Source organism: Hemibagrus wyckioides, linkage group LG19, assembly GCF_019097595.1.
Source record: "Hemibagrus wyckioides isolate EC202008001 linkage group LG19, SWU_Hwy_1.0, whole genome shotgun sequence".
Taxonomy (NCBI): domain Eukaryota; kingdom Metazoa; phylum Chordata; class Actinopteri; order Siluriformes; family Bagridae; genus Hemibagrus; species Hemibagrus wyckioides.
Genome location: NC_080728.1, coordinates 5,450,936 through 5,466,634, shown reverse-complemented (window position 1 = coordinate 5,466,634; position 15,699 = coordinate 5,450,936). Strand labels below are relative to the sequence as shown.

Here is a 15,699-nt window from a genome sequence, read left to right as displayed (position 1 = left end):
CGAGTCCATTTTGACGCTTAGTAGACAGAAAATCTTACTTTAAGGTGAATAAATGATATTAAGGCAACAAAAACATAAACCTGTCAGGCAGGATAGATGATATAAATCATATGGTGATATAATATTGATATGATGATGAGTTAGTATGTCACTTCAACATATTCTGGGTGATCATAATGTCTCTTTTTAATATTAATTACAAACCCTGGAAGCTGCTTTGATTACGTTTTCTGTTGTCTAAATGTTAATTAGAATTAACATTTTTAATACATAATAAATAACTAATTTAATAAATAATAAATACATTTTTATACATAAATAACTAATTTAATAAATAATATATACATTTTTATACATAAATAACTAATTTAATAATAAATAAATAAATACATACATACATACATACATACATATGCACTATATTGCAAAAGTTTTGGGACACCCCTCCAAATCATTGAATTCAGGGGTTGAGCTTGGCCCCTTAGTTCCCGTGTAAGGAACACTTACTGCTTCAGCATACCAATTAGAGTCTTCAGTATACCAGCATACCAAGACATTTTGGACAATTTCATGCTCCCAACTTTGTGGGAACAGTTTGGGGATGATCCCTTCCTGTTCCAACATGACTGCACAAAGCAAGGTCCATAAAGACATGGATGAGTGAGTTTGGTGTGGAGGAACTTGACTGGCCTGTGGAGGAACTTGACTGAAGTCCTGACCTCAACCTGATCTTTGGGATGAATTAGAGCGGAGACTGTGAGTCAGACCTTCTCGTCCAACATCAATGCCTGATCTCACAAACGCGCTTCTAGAGGAACGGTCAAAAATTCCCATAAACACACTCCCAAACCTTGTGGAAAGCCTTCCAAGAACAATCGAAGCTGTTATAGCTGCAAAGGGCGGGACAACTCCATATTACATTCATGTGCATGTAAAGGCAGACGTCCCAAACTTTTGGCAATGCAGTGTGTATATATATACATATATATACATAGGTATCTTGGTAAACGTATTGAAATCAAGTGATCTTATTTTAATTGTCCATGTCGCCTACTGACGTCTTCACAGTATAATGACTGGAGACGTGCAGAGATACAGTCACTGTATGTGTGAATGCAGCTTAATTTATCAAACACTCATCTGGATACAGATATTATAACAAGCAAGAATGAAACCCGAGTCATTCAGTGAATAAAGAGAAGTGCGACAGCATCCACTGTTACAGTAATTCACTATGTACAGATTCAGTAGCACAGTCTACGGTGTAAAGAATACTGAGATCTCAGCATAATTTACGAATTTATGAAATCCACACAGATTAAAAAACCACACTGACACGGAAATTTACAAGATATACAGCTATTGCTCCTTCTGTAACCTCTTTCCACTGGGAGCCAACGTTCACACGATAGCAATTAATGGGCATACACCAGAGAGATCATCTAGTGTGTCTGAAGACTTATTAAAACCTGTTAACCGTTTAGTAGCCACACGCTATTACATAATAAAGAGAGCGGTCATGCATTTTTAAATACAGGTCACAAACACACAATAGACACATGATGATGATGGATTACAGATTTAAGGACAGTTTAACAGAGGTCTGGAGACGTGTGTGTAGCCTGTGCTTTATATTCTTTATAGTAACTCGGATGTTTTGCTGTGTGATATATTAACATATATCGTAGGACGATAGAAAAGAGTCTATGAATCGATGTTTTTTACTTCGTCATCTATAGTACCAATGTCACAAAAGACACCTTAATGTCAGAGCTAGGAACTACTAATAGTGTACAAAAAGATTTTGGTTCAATTTTATTTGCTGGGCTATGTTACTTGGACACAAAGCAGCTTTAGAGAAATCCGGAGATAAATTTATCCCCGACAAGCACGGAAGAGCATGAAACTCCCTGCAACTCCGTCTGGATTCCTGAAACTCGAAGCTGAATAGTTTGTCCTGATATCTGCTATTTTTATTTTGTCTTCACATCGTTTCAGTGTTCTCATTTGTGATAGCTCTGTTCAATGTCACAGGAGAAGAAAAGAAAAAGGAAGAAGTGCCTTTGACTGGTGTTCAGTTCACAGAGCAGTCCTAAACCCATGCAGGCATTTTCTACTCAGAATCTTTCTATCCATTTTAGAAAATAGACAATGTCTATAATATGATATAATTTCACGAGATGACATTATCCATATCTTGAGATCAGGATTTGCCCAGCCCTACTTGCATGTAACTCAGCAACATGTGTGTTTTGGCCTGGAGACTGGAAAAGTTGTTACGTAAACTTAGTAAGATTAGTGTTAATCCTATTTCCGTTTGGATAATAACCACGTTCATAAGAGTGTTTTCAGTGGTTGTGCTTAAAGGTACATATGCAGGAAGGGAGCAAGTGTGAATGTAGTAGTGAACAGCAGAAATCTGTAAATATTATGCATGAAATAAATATTTTCTAAAACATCAGAATCTGAATCTTGAGGGCTGAATCAGAATAAAATGAGGAACCTTCTGGGCTGTACATGTAAATTTTATGCAGTAATGCTCCTGAAATTTAGGAATTAAAAGCATTAGGTAATATTAGTGGTGTGTTTTTTTTCTCAAGATTAGGTCTATAACATCCTTTACTTACTGTATAGTCAGACCTTCCAGGATTTTGCGATCACAGGAAATAATGCAAAATCATGCAAACTCTGCAATATTCATAGAGACTTGCAATTCTTCTAAATAACCACAAATTATCTGCAGATTTGGGCCTGAATGTGTGCTGTGACTTATCAAGTGACAGTCACAGCACACATTCAGCCCAAACCCTCATCAACTCATGTGTGTGGAACATCAGTACAGCTCTCATAAAAAGACATTAACATACACTATACTGCCAAAAGTTTTGGGACACCGCTCCAAATCATTGACTTCAGGTGTTGTTTTTCAGGGCTTGGGCTCGGCCCCTTAGTTCCAGTGAAAGGAACTCTTAATGCTTCAGCATACCAAGACATTTTGGATAATTTCATGCTCCCAACTTTGTGGGAACAGTTTGGGGATGACCCCTTCCTGTTCCAACATGACTGCACACCAGTGCACAAAGCAAGGTCCATAAAGACATGGATGAGTGAGTTTGGTGTGGAGGAACTTCACAGAGTCCTGACCTCAACCTGACAGAACATCTTTGGGATGAATTACAGCGGAGACTGTGAGCCAGGCCTTCTCTTCCAACATCAGTGCCTGACCTCACAAATGCGCTTCTAGTGGAATGGTCAAAAATTCCCATAAACACACTCCTAAACCTTGTGGAAAGCCTTACCTGAAGAGCTGAAGCTGTTATAGCTGCATTTGGGCGGGTCAACTCCATATTACATTCATGTGCATGTAAAGGCAGATGTCCCAGTTTTGGTCTGGCTCACAGACTCCACTCTAATTCATCCCAAAGGTGTTCTATCAGATTGAGGTCAGGACTCTGTGAAGTTCCTCCACACCAGTCATGTTGGAACAGGAAGGGGTCATCCCCAAACACAAAGCTGGGAGCATGAAATTATCCAAAATGTCTTGGAATAAACCTGAAGCATTAAGAGTTCCTTTCACTGGAACTTAGGGGCCGAGCCCAACCCCTGAATTCAATGATTTGGAGGGGCGTCCCAAAACTTTCGCCAATAGTGTATTTCTAACTATTAAAGAAACCATTCAAAAGCTAAACAATAAAACTAAATTTCAGTGAAGTTTTAAAGGTTAAAATATTGATAAAGCTGAGCTCAGTGGATTCAACATATGAATGATTTCCACCAATATTCTCTAAGCCCCGCCCACTGGGTCTACAGTGACCCATACAATACTGGGTCAGTAAAATGATGGACAGGTGCCACATCCAGAGACAAACATAGACCTGAAATCCGTTTTCCTAACAGGTTTCGTCAATGACTTTTGCTAAGGTCACGGCATAATCTATTATTTATCATGTTCTACGTACACAAATAAGGAATTTTTTTAAGAATCGACTAGCGCACCTTTAAATAAGCAATGATCTGGCAACATCAGGAAACCTCCCCTGTTGCATAAAGGACAAAAAGCTGGATTGTTTTGTTTTAAAGACGGTTCCAGAGAACCAGGAGTATTAATGAAAAAGACACAAACACATGGCAAACAATCAATCAGCGGTCCAAACTCACCGACTGTACACAATCATTGTACCTCTGCCTCATCAGAGTTGCCAGGTTGGATTGAACATGTTTGTAATTTCCACGTATATAAGACTTAAATGCCTCCCAATTCACGAAAAAAAAAATCACAAGAGATCACATCTAGAGAAATGTTTCCATTTTGCATCTAATCAATGCCAGTGTGATCCGAGAACCCTGTATAAGACGCCCAATCTGGCAACCCCGTGTGAGCCGCTCGCAACAGTGGGGTCTGTAATTCCGCAGCTGCGCGTGAGCTGCCGAGCTGCCTAATGCCATGGCAACCCGAGTGCCTGTCTATAACCACCATAGACAGGTGTGTGTGCTTTTGTGTGTGTGTGTGTGTGTCGTTATCACACACACACGGTATAAACTGCTCACAATGATAAACAGCACCATTACAATGACAACCAGGCTTTCCCAATACACTCACACCGAGTACATTCTGATCATCCCGGATTAATACAGTGCTCTTGTGTTATTGCATATTGTTTGTGTAAAGGTGTTTGTGCTGGGGAGAGAGAGAGAGAGAGAGAGAGAAAGAAAACGCTGTACTTACTCCAGAGAGGTGTTATTTCCCCGAAACTTGTCACGGTCACCGCATTGCTCAAACTGTTAATGCATGGATAACACCATAATGATGTGAACGCCGTCCTCCGTGCACGCGCGCGGGCTGAAATGTCTGCAATTCAAGCGAAAAAATGAAGCAAAGTCAGCACGAGCGCAAACACACAGTGATACAGTGAGCGTGTAACCCAGGATTTTGGATAGGACAAGATAGAAAGTCTCTCTCTCTCTCTCTCTCTCTCTCTCTCTCTCTCCGCCCTCACCTTTCCACAGGACCAAGCAGCAGTAGCAGCAGCGCCCTCTACCGGCAGAACGGCGTGTTAGTATTATGTACTGCACAGCTTTCTATTACAACTATTGTTACTCTAGTGCTCCAACACTCCCACTTTGCCTCATGGAAACCTATTTATTAGTTGATTATTTGTATCAGTAAGGAATAACACACCCCACCCCAGTGCAGTTATACAGAAATAATAATGCAGGGTGGTGTTATATGACACAATACATAGTGCCTTTGTCTCCGCAACGTGTACTGTTTGTACACACAGTCTGGAGTGTGTTATTCCTCTTATACCCACAGCACATTCCCAGCAATGTTTCATTTATTAATGAGAGACACTTCATGTTTTAAATGTTTATAGTATATTTAATGTCGTGTAACAGCCACGAGACAAGTTAGTTCCTGTTCCTACTTGTGTTATAAACAGTCACTGTAAACAGTCAGTCCCTGACTCTCTCTCTCTCTCTCTCTCTCGGTCTCTGGGAATAAATGTATAAATAAATGTCTCCTAACAAAACATCAGCATCAACAACACAAAATATTTCAAAATCCAGTTGTTATTATTCAGTTCAGTTCAATTTTATTTCTATAGCACTTTTAACAAGGAGATTGTCTCAGTGCAGTGCAGCTTTGAAAAAAATCTAAAAATTAAAAATAAAAATGTAGAAATAAAAGTTTAAAATTAAACTTATATTATTTATTATTATATTATATAAACCTATATTATTAATTATTATTTAACTTATTATATAATTAAACTTAAATTTAAAACTAATGAGCAAGCCTGTGACAATGGTGGCAAGGGAAAACTCTCTGAGACGATATGAGGAAGAAACCTTGAGAGGAACCAGACTCAAAAGGGAACCTCATCCTCATCTAAATGACACAGGAGAGTGAGATTATATAAATCATATCCTTCTACAACTGCACAAGTGGAGTTGTGTATCCAGGAGCTTTTGAACAACTTATCAGTCAGCATAATTTCTGACCTCATTATAAATTTATCACTAATTCCTTCCTGCTAAAGCCATCAAATGTTCAATGATGGATACCCGAATGCAAAACCGACCATAGCAACAGCAATTCAAAGCCAGTGCCATAGTCTTCAAGTGGTTCTTGCCACAGCAGCCCCATATATCTCCAGGTAGTCCATGTGAGGTCATCCCCAGCAGCAGTGGACACCACCACAAGATAAGACCAGAAGTAGGGCATCAGGGTGGATCGGGAAGATTCGAGAGAAAACGTGATCAAAAACACTGAGAGCCGAGAGTAGCATGTGTAGCAGAGAGAGAGAGAGAGAGAGAGAGAGAGAGAGCGAGCGAGAGAGAGAAAGAATATTAGGTATGCTTATCATCACATAATGGTATAATGGTTAAGGACAATGTACATTGTGTGCAACCCACGCATTCATATTAACCTGATGTTCATGTTACAGCTGGTATTACTACTTTACAAACAGTTATATAAAACTGATGCACACCTTCTAACCAATCCCATTAGAGTATTCAGCTGTGTTGTGGTGTGCTTTTTTCCCAAGCTCACATATCTAAGTCAGGGTGAGGAGGAGGAACAGAATGAAGGAGTTGGTGAGTAATTAAAGGAGAAGATTGGAGAGGAAATGAGAGATTAGGACGGAGCTGATCAGCTGTAATTTCTTTATAGTGTCAGGTGGTGATGTACAGAACCATTTCTACCTTAAGATATACATTATAAGGAGAGGGAAAGGAAGATTATGGAGTAGACTTTGTCTGTACATCGGAAATGCATGTGCACCACAGTTATCATATTTCCCTCTCAAAAAGCTGAGAAAAAATTGAAAGTGTGTCCAATGGCTGAATTTTTGGGCTAGTTTCTCAATTGCCAAAAACATTCACTATATAGTACTTTATGTCATAAGTGTAATAGTGTCTTAACTTAACTATGTTTAAGGTTCTGCCATTATTGATGTTGTTCTACTCCACCAAAATCTATAGCCAAGAGCAACTAGTGACGGTAATGGACGAAAGGCCAATGATAACACTAATGACAACAAGCCTTGCCAAGGAATGACCTTCCCCAGAGCATTTCCAGTCACTGCAAAGCTTCACAAGGCCATATCCAAGAGTCTGTGGATTTGCCAGAAAATAGGAATAAGATAAATCTATCTGGTGCTGGATGACAGTAGCATGTCTGGTATTCAGGCTGGGACTGATAAGAGCATTAATGTCAGAAACAGTACAAGAAAACAATGGTCAAGAAAGAAGGTGCATCAGGTCTTCTTGGTCTTATTGTCCGAAAACCATAAGGTCTAAAACTAGGAAGAGATCATCAGCTTCTTGGATGATGGGTGAGGCAGTTTCTGATGCCTCCATCATGTCTTCATCTGATGTTTTCTACATGGCTAATGCCTCTGTGATAATAAAGATTGCACATCCTCATCAAATACCCACTAAGGAAAAAAGCTCAAAGTTCATAATGATGAGAACACCAATAAGACTGAGGGGTTCAGAAACTAGAAGTTTTAGAAGAAAAGAAAACTAGAGCTGGAGGTAACAGGGAAGAGTTTAAAAAATGGTATAGTATAGTATAAAGTATAGGCAGGATATTATTGTGGGAAGGAAAATAAAGCTCAGCTGCAGAGGGCTAACAGGTTGACCCCTGCTCATTTTGTCTCTCAACCTCCTTTTAAACCCTCTGGACCACCTGAAGATTGTCCATAGGGTGGTCTGAAAGTTCAAAACAACAAGCAAACAGCCAGAGGTTTCTGAATCCATCAAGCCATGGTGTAAGAGGGATGTAACACCATCTAGGATTGGAGTGAGGAAGAAGGATCCATCACTAGTCTGGTACCATGTTCCAATGACCTTTATCACCTCAGATTTTCAATTTCAGTGAAGGAAATGCACGAGTGAGCCAAATGCCCTTGAGCCATTTCCCAAACCCAAGGGCTGTAAAAGATGCTAGAAATGGTACGAGACACCCTGAGGCTGTGTACATTTATTGGCTACTCAAGTTGTCTGAGCTAAAGTAGATGGTCAAACACATCATAAGCCCTAAAGTGAATGTAGAGCAGTGTATCAAAGATCTGAATGTTCCTGAATGATACAGTCAAGCTGACCAATCAAGATTGCAGTCATGACCAGAGTCTTTGGGTTCAAACAACCTAATCCTCACACAGATAAGCAGGCTAGGTCTCTTTTTTAACATGTTGAGTTATTGCTGTGCTCAACCATGAGAAATTACAGGAAACCTGTAATATATTAATCCAAGCGACTTGACCCTGTCCTGTGAGGACATCCAGACTGCAGAAAAGATCTCTGGTTGCTGCACAGAAGCAGGGCTTTGTACGTCTGCCTTGGTCGCCTTGTGTGAATTTGAATCACATGTACCACATGATGTTCACAACATCATCACTAGTGCTAAAAGGCATGCATTTGCCAAATACTAGATTACTCAGAATGATTCAGAATGATTTTGTTTTTACAAAATGGCTCTATAGACAGATGTCCCATTTAAATCCAGCTTCCCCACTATCAAGAAAGGAGTGCCAAATGACTGTTTGACAATGCTATACATTATATCTAAACTAAGACCTGATGTGACTGACATTTCTAATCTCCGAGCTGACTACACTTACTCTGAGTTGATTATTCTATTCTGGGTCTGATTCTTCTATTCTGAGTCTATTCTGAGTCTTATATAAACACGGGGGGGTTTCTTACTTTGTCACACAAGTCTTAATCATGAATTTTTTTTCAATGCTGTTCTGCTTTCCATATATACTTCTGTTGCTCACACATGTGACATGTCATGTGGGAATGGACTGGCTGATTTAATAGTAAAACAGAATGCACCAAATGTATAAACTTTACAGATGTTATTGCAACCGGATGTTTCTCTGAATGACGTCAATGGTCTGCTCTCTTACTGCAAGCTGTCACTGTGCAGGAGCTGAAACAGTAAAAAGCACACTTCAGAGTGTATTCGAAATAAAGGACATTGCTGGACGCTCAGAAATGATCACCAAAATTCTTTATTTGGCGTGTGATGCGTGGCGCATGTATCTAAATGAAGTAAGGTAGACATGGTAAATATGCTATTTTTATTTCTTGTCTACTCAGCATCTGTCCTGAGATACAAAGACATTTGGGAGTGTAAAGTTTTTACCAGATAACAACACAACAGTGCCACCTGCTGGACAAACACCAACCAAATGAAGGGCTGTATTTAGGTACACTGTGACTCAGCCAAGTGCAGGTTCAACATCAGATTTTGGAAGACATTCATCTCATCCATCTTCTATTAGAAAATATTCTGCTGTCAGACTACAAGGAGCAACATTTTCGTAGAAAAGTGTTCAAAAAATGTTTCTTTAAAGTAGATCAAACCCATTTCAGCGCTCTGAGATGCCCCAAGTGCTTGTTCCTAAGCATAAAGTTTAAAGGTGTTATTTACATTTCTGCCATTTTGGCAGACACCCTTATCCAGAGCACCTTACAATTTATCTCATTTTATATAACTGAGCAATTGAGGGCTAAGGGCCTTGCTCAAGGGCTTGGTGGACGTGGGCGTCAAACTCACAATTTTCCCATCATTAGTCCAACACCTTAACCACTGACCTACCACACCACGCTATCTTCAACCAGTTAAATTCTGTGTAATGTTATCCAACAGAGGGGGAAAACACACGTCTCCCAGTGAAAGCCAGCAGAGTCCTGACTCATTTAATATCAGAAATAATTCATTTATTTAGTGGGAAATGGCTTATACTTCCAGTTTTTAAAAAATTGGTAGTGTGAGTGCATAGTGTGTGCAACTAAGAATGATAAATAAATACTCACAAATACACTTTGCACAAGTGTAAACATTTTGTATGGTGAGGTGAAAATATTTAAATATATTATCGTTAAATCCTTCAATATATTCAAACAACACAAATAAGCAAACAAATAAATAAAAGTGATTAATAAATTTACCTAGTGCTTTATTTAAATACATAATTATAATACTGTACATCAGTAAAAAGCAAACAAATCCATATACACTGATCAGGCATAACATTATGACCACCTGCCTAATATTGTGTTGGTCTTCCTTTTGCTGCCAAAACAGCCCTGACCCATCAAGGCATCAACTCCACTAGATCCCTGAATGTAAGCTGTGGTATCTGGCACCAAGATGTTAGCAGCAGATCCTTTAAGTCCTGTAAGTTGCAAGGTGGGGCCTTCATGGGTCCCACCTCACAACATACAAGAGTTTAAGGACACTTACAGGACGTAAAGGATACTTTTGATAGATACTGATGACTGCAGACCGGGAACACCCCACAAGAGCTGCAGTTTTGGAGATGCTCTGATCCAGTCGTGTAGCACTATATCCCGCCCACTAACAGGTGCCCTGATGAGCAGATCATCAGTGTTATTCTCAGTAGTCATAATGTTATGCCTGATATAAATATTTATTTTAAATTATTTATTATTTTAAATAAATAAGGCTAAAGGGTTTGTTTGATGGGTATAGTTACTTAAATATTTAAAATACTGAGATTTTTTTGTTGGGGGTTTGTTGATGGATATAGTTATAAATTTATTTTATATAAAAAATAAATATAAAATAAATAAATAAGAGGTGTGTTCCATTACATATTCTACAAATTACCAAGCGACTAGAAATGCCTTCTTCCTGATTGGTTGTTTGTTGGTGGTCCACATGATGTTTTTCTTTGAGGCTCCCATGAAACTGGAGTTTCCTCTTCTGAATAAATATATTATAGAGAGCTGCAGGAGAACTCATCTCATGATGAAATGTGTTGACTTGAATGTGTGGACTCCACCTTTTCGGATTAGCTTCAAAGCTTCCACTGCATTATCCCTCTAACCAGTTTTCAGATCCACAGCTGCAGGTGCTGGGTGCAGATTGTGCCTGGAGCGTGCTCATGCTTATACTTTCTGGAAAAACAGCACAGGAACACGTACAGTTCAGTGGCACTGAATTAATAGCTGTGTCTGTCGCTACGACACGCTATGTCTCTCTCTCACATATACACTTACTTAACAGCTGCTTTTAGGAATGTCTGGAACATACATGTAGCTTGTAGGATTTATAAGGTGGAGGATATTAGTGCTGAGAGAGCACCTTTTTCTCTAGAGGCCAAGGCCTTTTTTAGAGGATGGATGAAGAGGTCAGGAACAAAAACATGATGTATTCCTCAAGTCTGATGCAAGGCAGGAGGATGGTGGATGATCAGGAGCTGTGTTCATACCTCTATATAATACCTCACAGAGATTTAATGTATCTGAAACCACACTGTATGGTATGGCATGTATACACACAGTGATTCATATCAAATATCCAGTTCACAGTCCAGAGTCCTAATTCTACTTAATCTCATAATTCCAGTGCTTTCGACGGGTATAGAGTGACCGTTAGCATTAAGCCCCTCAGCCAGACAGACTGCATGTCACATGACCTTGCCACATATCTCACTGAGCACTCACACAGAAAAAAAAGGTTTATTCAAAGGGTCTTTGGAATACATAACAATTCTTTACTTGCTAAAGCCTCTCTAATAAGAAAACACTCTCTCATGTTGCTTCATATAAAGTGTTTCCTCATATACTGTGTTCCCTCAATGGTTTGGGTTCTTAGGGATTTTTGCTTCCTGTAAGGGTTCTCCTTGAGTAAACACTCTTGTAGGGGTTCTAAAGAGCGACAAGCCAGTGAATCTTTAATCATTCTACATTTGCATAATGGTTTATTCAGCCTTGCTATCATATTCCAAAATATATTTTCCCATTTTTCCTGTCACATTTGAAATGAGTTTTCCGCCAAAGTTCCCCAATTGTGGGGTTTTGGATAGTTACGGTTCCTTAAGCAGTTCTATTTGGAGCTTTTTCTTGAAAGAAAAACATTGTGGTGGTAAATTAAATATAAAAACCTTAAGCTGTCTACAGAGAGACAAGAGACAAGAACACTTTATCCCTTAATCTTCCAAACTGTCAAAAGACACGCACGCAAATAGGGGAGCAGAATGTTCCTGCTTTAATACGGTGTGTGGTGTGTGGACGTTAATGAGCTGATGAGTTCAGACTGGTGTGTGGATTGCATTTTCATAGATTTGTACAGCTGCTAAAGCAAATCAGCCAATCAAACACGCAGTACCGGACAGCCCACGGAGCTCCGCCACCTGTTTTCACTGACAGTTTAGCAGGGGTCAAAGGTCAGCAAAGCATGCTAGCTTTAAGAAAACATTAAAGGGGGGGGGGGGGGGGGTTGAGACCCAACCTGCTGCTTCTTATATGTCCTGCTAAGTTTCTTTGGACACACACACACTTTGTGTCTTTGACCTGATTCTGACACATCTACACACAAATGGTTGTTTAATCTATTGTTGAAGTCTTTTTTGTTGTATTAAGGCTTTAGGCAGGTGATAAAATTGTTGTAAATTAAGAATGCTTTAAAAAATAGAAGTGTTAATTGTTTATTTTTTATCAATTAACAAAATGGAAAGTAAATGAACAGAAGAGAAATCCAAATCAAATCGATATTTTGTGTAACCTGCCTTTGCCTACAAACCAGCATCAATTCTTATTCTTCTAGCTACACTTGCATACAGTTTTTGAAGGAACTCGGCAGGTAGGATGTTCCAAACATCTTGGAGAACTGACCACAGACCTGTGGACGTAGGGTGCCTTAGTTCCTTCTGTCTCTTTATGTAATCCCAAACAGACTCAATGAAGCTGTGGGGGCCAAACCATCACTTGCAGGACTCCTTGTTCTTCTCGATGCTGAAGTCAATTCTTAATGACATTGGCTGTTTATTTAGGGTCATTGTGCTGTATAATAAATTTTGGGGTATTGCATGATTAACATACCTGTACTTCTCAGCATCAAAGACACCATTATTCCTGACCAACTCCATTTGCAGAAATGCAGCCCCAAACCTGCAAGGACCGTCCACCATGCTTCACTGTTGCCTGCAGACACTCATTACTGTACCGCTCTTCAGCCCTTCTGCAAGTAACCTGCCTCATGCTATAGCCAAATGTTTCAAATTTTGACTCATTAGTCTGGAGCACCTGCTGCTGTTTTTCTGCACCCCAGTTCCTACGTTTTCGAGCATAGTTCAGTCGATTAGCCTTGTTTCCATGTCGGAGGTATGACTTTTTGGCTGCAATTCTTCCATGAAGACCACTTCTGGCCAGACATCTTCGGACAGTACCTGGGCTCTACTGGTTTCCGCCAGTTCTTTCCTGATGGCACGGCTGGACATCTTCTGATGTCAAAGGGAAGTAAGCATGATCTGATGATGACCTTGTGCCTTGTTGCTGTGATTAGCCTTGCCATGGTGTATGACCTGTGACATAAAACTGTCTTCCACAACTGCACCTTAAAAGAGTTTTGGCTGATCCTCACCCAGTTTTAAGCTCCTACACAGCTGTTTCTGTTTCAGGTAATGACTGTGTTTCAGCCTACTTATAAAATTGATGATCATTAGCACCTGTGTAGTATAATTTGGTTAATCATACACCTGACTCTGATCCTACAAAATCCCTGACTTTGTGCAAGTGTACAAAGTGCACAAGATACTGGTTTAAAGCCAAAGGGTAGTCAATTGGTTTGATTTAGACTTTTCTTCTGTTCACCCACTTTGCATTTTCTATATATATTAAAAATTTTAAATATAAACATCAGAATAACAGTGCAAGATTTACTATTATAAGTGATGAGTGTCATTAAACTGTTATGTTACAGTATGTGCAGTTATAATATACACTAAAATGAGGGCCCATGATACACAGGCTGTCAGTAAGACTAAGATAAAATGGGAATTCAGGATTGTAAAAGTACACAGAGTAACCACATGATGGCAGTAGTTCACGAGTAAAGGGCAGATATCATAACTCCACCCACTTTTAGTAGTTAGAAAACTAACAATAATAAATTAAAGTGTCATTTTTAATAGTTGGCTGCAAATCCATCGCAGTCATTGACAGCCTGAAGTCTGGAACCTGTAGACATCACCAAACATCAAACCCTGGTGATTCTCTGCCTGCTCTTTACTGCAGTTATCCTCAGTTCCTGCTTGTTCTCGGAGTGTTTTGCCTTCAGAAAGTGAAAGGCAGCTCAGATAGATTCAGGCCAAGTGATTGACACGTCAAGCCTCTACAGTACATTCATCTTAAAGTCTTGGATTGTTTCTGAAGAGTGCTTCGGCTCACTCTCCATCCGCAGGGTGAAGTGCTGTGCAGTGGGGTTTGAAGCATGAAACCGAAGTTGGTCAAATAATGTAGCCCTATATTCACTTATATACACTATATACACTTCAGAAATCATTGTGTTGTGTTTTATGCCATAAGATAAGATGATATGCTTTGGATCAACAGCAGTTCCCTCCCTTCTCAATGCTCTCCTCTTTCCATCATATATAGTACAAGTTGGTAAAAAATCTTCTGTCTCATCTGTCTGAAGGGTTTTGCTCCAGCACTGAAAAAGGCAAACTCTGATCTGGTCTTCCTGATTTTGAGGCTCACCAGTAGTTTACATCTCGTGGTACACCCTCTTTACTCTGCTGAAGTCTCAGAAGTCTCTTGACTGATGACTGGTACATATACACACCTACCTCCTGGAGCCTGTTCTTGCTCTAGCTGACTATTGTGAATGGAAAGAATTCTTCTACCACAGCTGCTTTATGTGGTCTTCCAGGATTTTTGGCATTCCTGAGCGTTCGCCAATTACATACATTCATTTTAGAATGTACCAAACAGTTGATGTTATTATGTCACATGTTTTTGTTATCTCTTTCACTCGAATGGTGGCTTCCTTTACAGGCAGTGGCAGCTCTGTGGACTCTTTGGAGATTTAGAAATGACAATCAGCCTAGAGTGCATTCCTTTGGACCAGGGTAGGAAATTAGAGTACCAGGAGGAAACACCAAAAGCACATGCAAACTAAATTAATTAATTAATTTAATTACTTAATTAAATAAATAAATGGTTACTATGGGAGATAAGAGACAGGACATTTGATAATGATGATGATGATGATGATGATGATACCCTTTGGATGGGGGAGGGGGGCATATGACGATACAAAACATAGACAATACAAAGCAAGACAGTAGACATGATACTTATCCAACCATATTTCTTTATGATATTTATGTATTCTTTGCTAATCATGAAATAGGTTTAGAATTAGATGTTAACAGATGATCAGTAATGGTGTTATGACTTAGTGAGGTCTTAGTAGGCCTCAAAATAATAAAATACAGCTTTAGATGTTTGTACAATATAAAGTGAAGAGCAGTGGAGGAGAAATTTATTTATTTATTTATTTATTTATTTATTTATTTATACTTAACATCCGACTTTGAACTTTATTTTTATCCGACGTCACACTAGCATAGGTTACCATAGTAACCAGAATAATGACGACACGCGTTGTTTAATAACTGTTCACTCAGAAGAAAACACATGCCCTTGATATGTTTAACCCTGACCAGTGTCCAGCTCTTCGCTGTGTGAACTTTTGTTATACCTTTGTCATCATTCTGCATGCATATTAAAGCAGGAAAAGTCGTGATGTGCTTATGGTTCACGGTCTATTTACAACTCGGGCTAGGGTTTTTACACCCATATTATAAACTTTACGGTACCGAGATTTTAACACCAGCGACACGGAGCGTGGGTGCGTTTTTTTTTTTT

The 15,699-nt window shown here is 39.3% G+C and overlaps 1 protein-coding gene across 5 annotated transcripts in view; it reads right to left on the bottom strand.

The window, feature by feature from the left end:
- The window catches only part of eps8a (epidermal growth factor receptor pathway substrate 8a), a 66,021-nt gene extending 61,073 nt beyond the window's left edge, over nt 1-4,948 (bottom strand). For 4 of the 5 annotated variants that reach the window (XM_058417707.1, XM_058417711.1, XM_058417710.1 and 1 more), the window contains exon 1: nt 4,727-4,948. The gene's annotated coding sequence lies outside the window, so the exon portion shown is untranslated. Of the gene's footprint in view, nt 1-4,158; nt 4,370-4,726 lie in introns of those variants that run through there. The other variant, XM_058417708.1, reaches the window with a different exon arrangement.
- Between the last annotated feature and the right edge of the window lie 10,751 nt (nt 4,949-15,699).